Genomic DNA, 14,467 nt, shown 5'->3' with positions numbered 1-14,467 from the left:
GCTAGGTGGCGACCGTTCCGCAAGTTTACGTGTGTGTAGGCTTAGCAGAGCATTTCAAAGGGCATTACATTCCGTTTCTCAACACGAGCGGCACGTTCTTCTTCGCTTTTTTCATCTAGTAAACCAAGCAGCTAAAGCTCGTTACTTCGACATCTTCCAGACGGTGGCGGCCTTTTTTCCCCACCACAACCTGTTTCAATAAAGTCTGTACTGCTACTGCTACTACTAGACTAAGTGGGTGTTAGCTCGAAACAGGCGTGGCAATACAGATGATAATCATTTGCTCTTCGTGTTTCGTGCTCTTGCATTTGGTTTTGCGATGCGTGCTGGCTTTCCTCTGACCACATCTACCTCGCGTGTCAAGTCGAACGGCTCATGAGGGATGCCCCGGCCAACAGCTGCCTGAAATGGGGATCCACCCGCTGGTTTTATTCAATCTAAGGGTGAGCAAAAAAAGCAGTTTTTCCTCCTCCTGCTTAAAAATGACCAGTTTTGTGTCAATAGCACCACAGCGTTCGACTAGCCCTTAATTCCTAACCCTTGCTTCTCGCTTGTTCTGCTCCGGAGACGGCACTGTGAAGGACATGAGACGTCTGCCACACAAACACTCCTGAAATGTCTGATACGGAGATGCGCATTACTAAAGCTAAAGCCTTGTCTGTCCCATAACGACAAAGCCCGTAGTTGTCGTCCTCCTGGCACGAAAAACTGGAGAACCGTGGAGAACCGTAGAGATCACAAAAACTTCACAGCGAAGTGACTGCAGCAGCTTGTGAGCGAGGAAACATAGCCAGAGACGTAATCGGAGTGGATAGGGTTTGAAGAGAAGTGTAGAGGAAAAGGCCTGCAGATGGCATCGTGAGAGAAAGATAGCGTACAACGTACGGCGCGTGAAAAAACCCCGCAAGGAGGCGGAGTGTGGTGGTGGTGATGAAAAACATCTTGACCATTAAATGGTTACAGAGAGGTGACTTGTTTTGGGGCCGTATTGGGCGGCCTGATAGGCCTCCGTTTCCCTGTAGTCACTGGTGACAGGGGGCCAAATCAGGTTACGCGGAGTTGGGTCTGCGTATCGGCAGCTAGACTGCAGAAGGCGCCGAGAAAGCGGGCAGCCCACCCCAGGTCAAAGTTCGGACAGGCCCCTCGCGTATCGGTAATGATTTTTTTCGACTTGTGATTATTGAGAGCCAGATCGATGACAGTTTCATTCTCGTGTGTTGCGCAGCAGGTTTTGAAAGTGAGCCCAATAACTGAGTTTACGTTGTGTAGGACTGCGGCCGTGTACCACTCTCCGTGGTGTGTGCCGGCATTGTCCACGCAATAAACCAGTCTTGTTGACCATACCATCGGTCCAATTTTACTACACGCACCTGGAGACGAGCGCTATGGTCTCCTCTGGACATGTTACCAGGAGGCGGTCGGGCCGGGTGCGCGCGCCTCCAGGGTTCTGACGTTCTCACCCTTTCCTCAATGTAGCAGAACAGTTTGATGTGCAGCCGGTCCAAGATGCAATGACCTGATGTTATCTGCGCAAAACGCGTGTATTGGTTGGGTAAGTGGGCTTCTCCAAGCTCCAGAAGGGTGTTCACCACGCCCAGCGCCAAAAGTCTCTGGCTGCACGCGTCGACCGGCAGGTCGAGAACACGCTTGACGGCTTTCCGGTGGATGACCTCCAGTTGGTCATTATCGCGCTTGGGTAAGTTAAAGTTGGGGCTCGAGCAGAGGTTTCTACTTGTCAAAGGCATGGGCAAGCCACAATGCATCCTTGTTTCCTAATCCAGCCCGCATGTTGTAGGTCGGGCTTACCATGAGGCCCAACTGCTCTTCCACCAAAATGAGGTGCAGTGGTGGTGTTGCTTTGTGTTCGGCGTGGATGAAGAGGCCAAGGAGGGGGATCAGCTTGGGCTTCCGGATCGGTACCGACGGGAGACTGATGCTTCAGTAACACAACAAGAACTTGCCTGGTGCGAATGGAGGTCGGGACGATTATTTGTTACACGAGTGCATTACCCCGCTGTAGGAATACATGCCATGCTTTCTTACCAGGCATTCAAAGTTGGTGCTGCATTTAAACCGAACCTTTATGCGCTCGCATCATTGCATAAGTAGTAAGTACTAGATGGCAACAAAAATAAAATAGAGTCTATGTCACGTGTTTTTAGTGTTCTGTTCTCCGCGTGAACATTATTTCTTTCTTTCAGTGTCTTTTTTTCCGGTGGCGTTACGTGTTGATAAGAAGCCTGGTCTAGCGCATATAATGGATAGGAACGCCAGCTTCGACATAGGTGAAAACATTTAATGTGAATGGCGAAGCAATCTAACACAAAAAAAATCACACGAGAAGAGGAGAAATGAGGACTCTGGAAGCTCGTGTCCTCATCCGCGTCTGACTGGCTGCCACTGCACAGTAGTGTTCAAAATGTATTTACCTTGTCGTAGCGCGCGTTAACGACACCCTATTCGAAATATAGGCGCAAAAATGGGCTTGCTCGGGGCTTATAATCTGAAACGAAGATAACCCATGTATAACGAAATAGATTCCAGCGCAAAACATGCGTAGAAGGGGTTGGAAGAATATTTCACAGGGGGAGGATATAAAGAAGTTTGCACGGATACGGTCACCGCCGCTAGCACAGGACGTGGTTAATTTAACAGACATGGGAGAGGCTTTTGCGCTGCTGTGAGCGTAGTTAGGTTGATGGTGATGATGATGTAATGCTGATTACGAGAACACGCGGGAAAGGCCACAATAACATAAACAGGCATTCAAGAAGGAGATGGTTTTGTTCGAAAACTTGAATCACTTTGTTCATTCGAATCAGCATGTCTCTTCTCTGGGGCCTAGCAATCTGTAGATGGACCGGGGCATGGGATATCATATGAAGCAGTGGACGCCGGCGGTGCGGGAGAGCATGGATGGTCGGCGACGGGAGCGGTCCCATACCGCGTCGGCTCCGTGACAGATCGCAATCAATTGCGATACACCAACTTTTCCCCCTGCAAGCCTGGTATCATCGTCTCCAGGAACCTCAGCGGCACCCGTCTACACCACGTTTGTTAAGGTGGGGCCAATTTTTGACCACTTTTCGGTCATTTGAAGCTTTCGTCACGCCGCGGTGGTGCTAAGCCTAACGGCGCCGGGGCCTGCGATGGCCCCGGTCGGGGATCCCTCGGCTCTGGCGGCTTCAAATCAAGTCACCGGATACGACCCGCTGTCCTTGCAGATCGTAACAATGGATACCCATCAATCCGAGGATACGACTCAAGGCGAGGATCCTCTACCAGCCGAGGACAATTACCTCCAAGATATGGTCCGCGTCTGGCGCGGAAAGAAGAACGCGGCGGCGGCATCGAGGGACGCTGGTGCTGGTGCCACCCAGCAACAGGCGCCGGCTAGCTCTGCGCATACGCAGGGCGGGAGTGCGCTGAACGCAGCCTCGAAGAGCTCCAAGCAACTCCGGTGGTGGCCGCAGAACACGCCGCGCATTCAAAAAGATGACATCGTCGTGGTGCTGAAACCAAGAAACACGGTCGACCTCAAGGCAACTTTTGGTCCTGGACGAGCCGGCGCTGCAGTCCGCAGCATCCTCGGGGACGACGCAAACGCTGGACTTGAGGTGTGGCCCGTTTGGGACCAAAACGTTCTTGTACGTGCACTGAAATCTGTCGACGCCGCGGAGAAGCTACTCCGGGATATTGTGCTGCCGGTAGGGGAACGCGAGCTACCGTTCCGGGGACACCCTAAACTCTCCGGTGCGTTCTGTCGAGGCGTCGTGACTTTCGCCAGACGAAACGTCTGAAAGCGTTAAACGAAAAATCAGTGCGGAACAAAATGGGGTGTCTGTGCGCAAGCTAGGGGGAACCCCGGTTGCGGTGATCACCTTCGCGGGGACCAAGGTGCCACGGACGGTGTTGTACAGCTACGAACGGCTCCCTGTTCGCCTGTACAAGAAAACAGTGCCAGCATGCCACCGCTGTGGCACAGTGGGCCATCGGGCCGATGCGTGCCCGCGACCGCAGCCGGGCCGCTGCAAACGCTGCGGAGTCCAGGTTCCCGCTGCCACTCCTGACGGCCCGGCAGAACATGACTGTCAGAAGGGTATATGCTTGGGCTTGTTGGTTCATAACTTCAAGGTGAAAAGCGTAGCGCAAAGAAACGAGGACACAGAAAGACGGACAACACACGGCGCTTACTTCCAACAATGGTTTATTTCAGAAAGAAAAAGTGGTTTTATAACGAAATCACGACCAACACGCTGACAAACCATGTGCTAGCAAAGCGTATCAGCCAGATATGCGAACTCTTTCGCCATCAATGATACAGAGGGGGTACTCACACAATCATCTTTCAAAAGTGATATCCATTCCGCTTCTATGAATTCTCGTGTCAACCGGTTATTGTGCACTTTTAAAACCATGCATTGCTCCAGAAGCGGTATGCAGTGACATGACCGGCAGTGGACTGACAACCCTTTTCCACGCATATCATCTACGTCACGCCCATGCTCTCGAAGCCTATCATTCAGGCATCTGCCGGTTTGCCCTACATACTGCTTGCCACAGGAAAGAGGAATTTGATAAATGACATTTTCAATACAATGGGCAAACTTTTTCCTATGATTTTTCGTACAACCAACACCGTTTTTAGATTTTTTTAAATGTTTCGTACACAGATGACTCAACTTCTTAGGCGCCGAAAAAACCACTCTGGCTCCCGAACGTTGCGCTATTTTTTTGAGATTATGAGAAAGCTTATGAAAATAAGAAATGACGGCAACTTTTTCTTTCTTACTCATGGCTTCCTGATTATCCTGGCCTTTTTTATTGCAGTCTTTCTTCAAAACACCTTCCGCCACAGACACTAGGACATGGGAAGGGTAACCAGCATTCTCAAGCCTCTTACATTGCTGAGAAAAACTTTCATGCATGAGGTGCGGGCAAGACTTCTTCAAACAATTAAAAAATGAAAGGCTAGCAATAGATCTTTTTACGAGCTTAGAATGGGCTGAATGAAAAGGTAACAATGGTTTTTCGCCGCGGGGTTTGAACATCCAGCACGTCCGATCATGATGCATTGTGATGCTGATGTCAAGGAATTGGATTACTCTGTTTTCAGGTAGTTCAAACGTTAGTTCAAGAGGACTAAAATGGTTACGAAAAAGGTTGAGAACATTAAGAACATCATCCTTAAAGGAACTGTCATTACTGTTAAGAACAATCAGAAAGTCGTCAACGTACCTAAAAATATTGATTACATTGGTATCTTTTACAATATCAGCAAATGACCTATCCAAACGGGCTAAAAACAAATCGCTGAGGATGGGTGCAATGCAGGAACCTATACAGATGCCATCTTTCTGAAGATAAGGTTTTTCATCCCATACAATGAACGTTGACTTGAGATATAATTTCAAAAGTTCTATAAATCCATTCACCGAGATGCCAGAAGCATTTTGAAAAGCAATCGGCCCTTGCTGGTCTATACATTCTTCAATACAAGATAACAAATCATCATGCGGAATGGAATAATACAGATCTTTTATGTCCACAGAGAAAGCGCATAGGCCTTGTCCTTCATGTGACCTGAAAAAAAATCTAGAACCTGCTCAGAATTACGGACAAGAAAGGGATCCTGAATAGAAAGCAGCTTTAGTTTTTCTTGTAGGCACATGGCAACCGATTTTTGCCAAGTACCATTCTCGGATACAATACCTCGGAAGGGAACATCAGTTTTATGGGTTTTTGCATTGAAGAAAACGTGAAGGAAGTCCTTTTTACAATCCGTAATTCTTTTCAAAACAGAACCAAGGTCTAACTTTTTGCACAGTTTCTTCGCTTCAGCTTTTTTCTTTAAAATGTTTACAGTTGGGTGGCAGTTGAAAGCGGAGGACAGAGCTTCACACGCTTTTTCATTAAACATACCAGACGGAAACACGGCAAACCCTCCTTCTTTATCCGCAGAAAGGAGGCACAATGAATGCTTCTCGAGATACGACTTAACACGATTTACAGGAAGTCTGGAAGGCTGCCACTTACATCTCACCAAGGTATCGACGCCTGCCGAAACACACCGGTCAGCCTCTTGTTCAGGGACGATTCGGGAAATCTGGTGCTAGATTCTGAAGGCTGAGTCGTTTCGACAAGCTCGTCTCTACAAGGAATTGCTGCATCTTCTTGTTCACCAAAGGTCGAGCCAATCCACAGCAAGGAACAAGCTTCGAGAGTGCCAGCGGCTTGTCAGTCAGACTACGGACTTCGTTTGGCAGCGACAACTGAGCTCTCTCAGAAGTCAGCTTGGCAACAAGCCACCTTCACCCCGGTATGTCATCCATACCCCGCATGGACTGGATCTTCCTGACCATGTGAAATCTGTTCTATCGTTGGGTCCTAAGTTTGCTCTGGAACCAAGTACGTCTTCAGCGGAGCGTCTCACGTTCGTTCACCAGATTTCCCGAATCGTCCCTGAACAAGAGGCTGACCGGTGTGTTTCGGCAGGCGTCGATACCTTGGTGAGATGTAAGTGGCAGCCTTCCAGACTTCCTGTAAATCGTGTTAAGTCGTATCTCGAGAAGCATTCATTGTGCCTCCTTTCTGCGGATAAAGAAGGAGGGTTTGCCGTGTTTCCTTCTGGTATGTTTAATGAAAAAGCGTGTGAAGCTCTGTCCTCCGCTTTCAACTGCCACCCAACTGTAAACATTTTAAAGAAAAAAGCTGAAGCGAAGAAACTGTGCAAAAAGTTAGACCTTGGTTCTGTTTTGAAAAGAATTACGGATTGTAAAAAGGACTTCCTTCACGTTTTCTTCAATGCAAAAACCCATAAAACTGATGTTCCTTTCCGAGTTATTGTATCCGAGAATGGTACTTGGCAAAAATCGGTTGCCATGTGCCTACAAGAAAAACTAAAGCTGCTTTCTATTCAGGATCCCTTTCTTGTCCGTAATTCTGAGCAGGTTCTAGATTTTTTCAGGTCACATGAAGGACAAGGCCTATGCGCTTTCTCTGTGGACATAAAAGATCTGTATTATTCCATTCCGCATGATGCTTTGTTATCTTGTATTGAAGAATGTATAGAGCAGCAAGGGCCGATTGCTTTTCAAAACGCTTCTGGCATCTCGGTGAATGGATTTATAGAACTTTTGAAATTATATCTCAAGTCAACATTCATTGTATGGGATGAAAAACCTTATCTTCAGAAAGACGGCATCTGTATAGGTTCCTGCATTGCACCCATCCTCAGCGATTTGTTTTTAGCCAATTTGGATAGGTCATTTGCTGATATTGTAAAAGATACCAATGTAATCAATATTTTTATGTACGTTGACGACTTTCTGATTGTTCTTAACAGTAATGACAGTTCCTTTAGGGATGATGTTCTTAATGTTCTCAACCTTTTTCGTAACCATTTTAGTCCTGTTGAACTAACGTTTGAACTACCTGAAAACAGGGTAATCCAATTCCTTGACATCAGCATCACAATGCATCATGATCGGACGTGCTGGATGTTCAAACCCCGCGGCGAAAAACCATTGTTACCTTTTCATTCAGCCCATTCTAAGCTCGTAAAAAGATCTATTGCTAACCTTTCATTTTTTAATTGTTTGAAGAAGTCTTGCCCGCACCTCATGCATGAAAGTTTTTCTCAGCAATGTAAGAGGCTTGAGAATGCTGGTTACCCTTCCCATGTCCCAGTGTCTGTGGCGGAAGGTGTTTTGAAGAAAGTCTGCAATAAAAAAGGCCAGGATAACCAGGAAGCCATGAGTAAGAAAGAAAAAGTTGCCGTCATTCCTTATTTTCATAAGCTTTCTCATAATCTCAAAAAAAAATAGCGCAACGTTCGGGAGCCAGAGTGGTTTTTTCGGCGCCTAAGAAGTTGAGTCATCTGTGTACGAAACATTTAAAAAAATCTAAAAACGGTGTTGGTTGTACGAAAAAACATAGGAAAAAGTTTGTCCATTGTATTGAAAATGTCATTTATCAAATTCCTCTTTCCTGTGGCAAGCAGTATGTAGGGCAAACGGGCAGATGCCTGAATGATAGGCTTCGAGAGCATGGGCGTGACGTAGATGATATGCGTGGAAAAGGGTTGTCAGTCCACTGCCGGTCATGTCACTGCATACCGCTTCTTGAGCAATGCATGGTTTTAAAAGTGCACAATAACCGGTTGACACGAGAAATCATAGAAGCGGAATGGATATCACTTTTGAAAGATGATTGTGTGAGTACCCCCTCTGTATCATTGATGGCGAAAGAGTTCGCATATCTGGCTGATACGCTTTGCTAGCACATGGTTTGTCAGCGTGTTGGTCGTGATTTCGTTATAAAACCACTTTTTCTTTCTGAAATAAACCATTGTTGGAAGTAAGCGCTGTGTGTTGTCCGTTTTTCTGTGTCCTCGTTTCTTTGCGCTACATTTTTCACCTTGAAGTTATGAAAACATGACTGTGTTCCGAGCTGCCTCATCTGCGGAGGCGGCCACCCTACCGGAGCTCCTGGTTGTGCCGGGCGGTTCCGGAAAGCCATCAAACCGAGCTCCCCTTCCGGATCCAAACCGAAGACAAAGCAGGCTCCTCCGCCCAAGGCTAAGAGAGCGCCAGCCGATCAGGAAACCAAGTCCAAACCCGGCACATCGAAACCTGTCAAGTCCGCGACCTAGGCGGTGCCCCCGGTCCTCAATGCCAGGGACATCCCGCCCTTGGCACCCGTCCAACCACAGGTGAGCAGTTGGAGTAGGGCAGTCTCCGGGCCCCCTACCCGTCCCTCCCCTACCGAAACCGCCCTACAGCAGCAGGTAGAGGAGCTCAGGCGCCAGAACCAAATTCTAGCGCGCAAAATTCAAGAATTAGCGGCCAAACAGGCCCGGTCATCCGAACCAATGCAAGAAGCTGAGCCAGATGACGAGGATGACGGATCATCCGTAACATCTTGCCTCACTAGCGTCTCGCGGCAGTGCGGAGACACGGTAGTTCGATCTGCTGGTCGCGTCGCCGGCCTAGAGGCACTGCAGCGCCAAACCGATCAACTGGAGGAGCAAGTGGTGGCCCTCCCGCATCAAATCATGTCAGCAGTCCGCGAGTCTTTCCAGGACATGTTCAAGGCAGCTTTAACGCAAGCAATTCCCGACCTTATGGCCCAGGTCACTGACTCGGTCCTTAAAGCCGTGCAGCCCTGGGTCAGCACCCAAATTAAGAACGCCACTAGCTGCGAATCCCCTCACCTCAAACGTGAGACAGCCTCCCGCCAGGCAGCGGGGAAACATGGTTCAGGCTCTGCAGCTGGTGGGTCGGTGCGGCCAATCGCTGGGGTTGCGCTGGCTGCCGGCCAGAGCTAGTCCGCTTGCCCGTAAATAAATAGAACAAAATGGCTAGCAGATCTAATAGGAATGATAAAAACCTTGAAAAATTCCAGATCATCGAATGGAACTGCAGGGGTTTCAGAGCTTGGAAAAAACGGTCACACCTCCAGCTCTACCTGCAGTCCCTAGGAGACATGCCGGCACTCATTGCCCTGCAGGAGCCCGGCATAGACGCTAAATTATCAGGCTACAGCACCTTTCAGGGGGGGGCGCCTCTACGTGCATCTTGGAGAATAAAGCTTACACCGTGGTTCAGGTCGACTTAAACTTGAGTACCGAGCAAGAATATACAATGGTCCGGGTACTGCCTCTTAGACGCCGCGACCCGTCAACACATATCCTCAACATATACTGCCTCCGAATAAGCCGCGCGTAACTTTTAATTAAATCTTCCTTCGGGCGATAAAAATGGCAGCCAAAGGGCCTCTAGTGATCGTTGGAGACTTCAATGCTCCCAGCCTTCACTGGGGCTACCACTTCGAACAGGCAAGAGGACGTAAGCTGGCGGAGCTCATCTCCACCCTCAGCCTCACGTTGCTCACGGACCCGGCGTATCCCACCCGAGTCGGGAATTCGGTAACCCGCGACACGTGTCCCGACCTTTCTCTCGTTAAAAGTGCTAGAGCGGCTGCTTGGGAGAACTTTGGAGATTCTCTAGGCGGCGATCACCTCCTTCTCCGGATTACACTCATGGCGAAGGCAGCGCGCAAAAAATGGGGTCAGGCAAGTCAGGCAAAGCTGACCGATTGGCATAAATTCCGAAATCACACTTTCCCTCCCGTACTATTTTCCGGCGGCTACGCGGAGTGGGCTAACCACATATACAACATTCAGAAACAACACGTCACAACACTACAGACCACCGAAGAGATCCCCGCAGTGGACACCCACCTCCTTCATTTGTGGGAGGCGCGCCGGGGCTTAACTAAACGGTGGAAAAGCAGAAAACTAATCGCAAATTACGCGACCGCATAGCCAAACTAACAGAGCAGGCTGCAGCGTATGCTGCCGAACTCTCAGATTCAGATTGGATAGCACGCTGCGACGCCGCAGCTCATCAGATGAGCTCGAAGGGGACGTGGCGTCTCTTTCGCTGTCTAATCGATCCCTCCCAAACGAGAGGGGAGACGCAAAAGCAGCTCCGGCGGGCTCTGCAAGGGTATCAAGGTACGACGGCGCAACTTGCGGACACTCTGTGCGACAGATATCTCTGTCGTATGGAGGACCCGCCTGGGCCTGAGTGCATGTACTCTGGCAGGCCTAATGAAACACTTGATGCCCCTTTTGAGTTGCACGACCTTAAGGCGGCCTTAGCAAAAATGCGCCGGGGTACGGCTCTGTGACGGGATCACATAACAGTGAACCTGTTGGCGAACCTACCGGACCCAGCCTACCTCCATTTATTAGAATACATCAACCAGATCTGGGAAAGGCGTCCACTCCCTCCCGAGTGGAAAACGTCACTTGTGACGTTTATCCCTAAAACAGGCAAGGCCGTGAATACGGACAACCTGTGGCTCATATCACTGACCTCATGTGCGGGCAAGCTTATGGAGACGATGGTTCGGGATCGCCTCTCTCCATACCTGGAGAGTAAGGGCGTCTTTGCAGTCACCCTGTTCGGGTTTCGCCCCCACATGTCTGCACAGGATGTCCTTCTCCAGCTGCACAGGGATGTAATACGACCCACAACTATGCAACACAATGACAAAGCCATCCTCGCCCTTGACCTGAAAGGGGCTTTCGACAATGTTAAACACGGAAGCATCCTGGCCAACTTGAGTTCTACCGATTGTGGGGCTAGGGCCTACGCGTATGTAAGAGATTTCTTGACTAATCGCCAGGCCTTCCTTCGGATTAAGGGCGAAGAATACGGCCCTTACATGATGGGAAGATGGGGTACCCCTCAGGGAGCGGTGTTATCGCCGCTCCTGTTCAACATAGTTATCATGCGCCTCCCAAGCCAACTGGCCCGGGTGGAAGGCATTCAACACGCGTTATATGCAGATCACATTACAATTTGGACCACTGAGGGGAGCCTTGGGGACATGGAGGCCCGCCTTCAGAAGGCCGCTTCCATAGTCCATGCGTATGCTATGGACTGTGGGCTCCAATGTGTTCCAGCGAAATCAGAGCTTCTGCATGTCAGAGCTAACCCAAAGGATAGGACAGCAATTCACATCTCTCTGTCAGGAGGTCCTATTAGAGAGGTGGAGGAGCTCCGTATTCTGGGCCTTTTCATTCACCACAGACTCAGACCGGACTACACCATTGTGAAACTCAAGAGAGTAGGCGAACAGGTAGGGCGTATTATCCGCCGCGTTTCCAACAAGCGGGGCGGTCTGCGGAACAGGGACGCGCTTCGGCTCGTCTATGCCTTCGTGACTAGCCGCATCCTCTACGCCGTGCCATATCTCCGCACTACTAAGCAAGACGAAGCGCGAATAGACGCCATCATCCGCAAGGCAACTAAGCGAGCCCTAGATCTCCCGGTGGCTACCTCTAATGTCAAACTGAAGGCATTGGGGGTGCTAAACTCCTACCAGGAGCTGCGGGAGGTCCACCTCGTGAACCAATACACGCGGCTTATGAAGACGGCCCCTGGGCGCCGCCTGCTAAACCGCTTACACATCCAACACGACTGCACTCCAGAGGAGACGGAGCGTATCCCGGTACTGTGGCGCCATATGCGCTGGGTCTCTCCGCTCCCCCGTAACATGGACACCGACATGCACGAAAACAGATGACAAGCGCGGGCTCGGGCTCTTGAGAGACAACACGCTTCCCGACCCGGTGTATATTATGTAGACGTAGCAGGGCAGTCGCCCACGGGATTTTACACGGCCGCTGTTGTTCACCAGGAAATGCACGTCGATGGACTCTCTTTTCGAGCCCCGAATTCAATGCGAGCCGAGGAAGTAGCGATAGCGCTTGCTGCCGCCCACGCCAATTCGAGAATCATCATTACGGACTCCCGAAAAGCATGTGATCATTACTTGGCTGGGGAGATCTCCCCCTTAGCTGCTTGCATTCTAAGACGGACTGCCACTGATCCAACACCGAAAAGAATCATTTGGGCTCCTGGCCATCAGGGCGTACGAGGTAATGAGGCCGCTGACGCGGCTGCCCGAGCGCTTATTTACCGGGCTCCTCATCCCAGCCCTTCTGGCTCGGAGACTAACCAGCCGCTGCTGCGATTCAGGGAAATAATAACGCATTATAGCGAACACCAACGCCTTTTCCCGGCCCCTGCCAAGGGGCTTAGTAAGACGGAGGAGCGAACTGCAGACAGGTACTCTGCTCTGTCCTGAAATCTTAAAGCATTACGATCCTAACACGGATGGGCGATGCCCGCACTGTGGGGAGACTTGTGATATCTTCCACATGGTGTGGGCATGTACTCAAAATCGCCACGTCCCTCCTTCCCCTACCCCTTCCAGAGAGGCATGGGAGACTGCCCTCCTCAACTGCTCCTCGCTCGAGTCCCAAAGGCCTCTGGTGAAACGGGCGAGAGACTGGGCATTGTCATGCGATGTCCCGGACTAGGGACGCCGCCCATGTAGCGGGGCCACTCTGTGGCTCCCAAACTCTATTGCAGCAATTCAAAGTTTTCACCACCACCACCGGCGGTGCGCGGAAAAGCTCAAAAATGAGAGCAGCGTGTCCTAGGACCGAGCAGCGTTCGGCGGCATTAACCAGGAATTTACCTACCGCGGCGGCTCAGTGGTTAGCGCGCTCGACTGCTGATCCGGAGTTCCCAGGTTCGAACCCGACAACGGTGGCCGCGTTTGGATGGAGGCGAAGCGCTAAGGCGCCTGTGTGGTTTGCGATGTCAGTGCACGTTAAAGATCCCCAGGTTGTCGAAATTATTCCGGAGTCCTCCCCTACGGCACGTTTTTCTTTCTCTCTTCTTTCACTCCCTCCTTTGTCCCTTCCCTTACGGCGCGGTTCAGGGGTCCACTGATAGTACGTGAGACTGATGCTCCGCCATTTGTGCTCCCCCCTAAAAATAAAAATAATAATCGCCTTTTTGGTGGAAAGGAAATGGAACAATATCTGTCTCATATATCATTGGACGCCTGAACTGCGAGGTAAGGGAAGAGATGAAGGAATGAGTGAAACAAGAGAGGAAGAAAGAGGTGCCATAGTGAAGGGCTCCGGAATAATTTGGACTACCTGCGGATCTTTAACGTTCACTGACATCGCACAGCGCACGGGCGCCTTTGCGGGCGCCTTAGCGTTTTCTCTCCATAAAAACGAAGCCGCCGCGGTTGGGTTCGAAGCCGGGAACTCTGGATCAGTAACCGGGAGCCCTAACCGCTCAGCCACGGCGGCGGGTCAAACAAAATTACATTTTCAGGGCGCCGCAGGAGGTGCGCATATACACATACACAAAGAGAATTTATTAATAGCTAGACACTGGACCTGGGGATGGTCGAAATTTTTCAGGAGCCCTCCACTACGGCACCTCTTTCTTCCTTTCTTCTGTCTTTCCCTCCTTTATCCCTTCCCTTGTGACGCGGTTCAGGTGTCCAACGATATAGGAGACAGATACTGCGCCATTTACTTTCGCCAAAAGCAATTAATAATGTTAATATCAGGTGGACGCCCCACTCCAGCCCTAGTGAACATAGTGTTGTGCGCGTGTTTCTTCCGTATCATGAACATACTACTCGTGCAACCTGTACACACATATTATTGTGTAAATAGTTTTTACGTATATGACTTCTCCCCCTGTCCTTTCTTCCTGTCTCTCACCACTTTAATGCCATTTCTCCGTTATGCCTGCTATCTTAGCCCCGCCGCGGTGGCTCAACTCTAAGGGTGCTCGGCTACTGATTCCGAGTTCCTGGGCTTCAACCGGACCGCGGCAGCGGCGTTTTTGTGGAGGCAGAACGCTAAGCCGCCCGTGTGCTGTGCGGTATCAGTACCCATTAAAGTTCCTCAGGTGGTCGAAATTAATCCGGATGCCCTCCACTGCGACCCCTCTTTCTTCTTTTCTTCGTTCACTCCCTTCTTTATCCCTTCCCTTACGATACGTTTCAGGTGTCCAACGATATATGAGACAGATAATGCGTCATTTCCTTTCCCCACAAACCAATTATATACTATCTT

General features: G+C 50.1%; 1 pseudogene; it reads left to right on the top strand.

Moving 5' to 3' along the window:
- The first annotated feature begins 3,149 nt into the window (after window positions 1–3,149).
- On the top strand, window positions 3,150–9,328 carry LOC144109665 (uncharacterized; annotated as a pseudogene).
- The last annotated feature ends 5,139 nt before the right edge of the window (window positions 9,329–14,467 follow it).

Source organism: Amblyomma americanum, chromosome 11 (assembly GCF_052857255.1).
Source record: "Amblyomma americanum isolate KBUSLIRL-KWMA chromosome 11, ASM5285725v1, whole genome shotgun sequence".
Taxonomy (NCBI): domain Eukaryota; kingdom Metazoa; phylum Arthropoda; class Arachnida; order Ixodida; family Ixodidae; genus Amblyomma; species Amblyomma americanum.
This window is presented reverse-complemented; position numbering and strand designations above follow the sequence as displayed.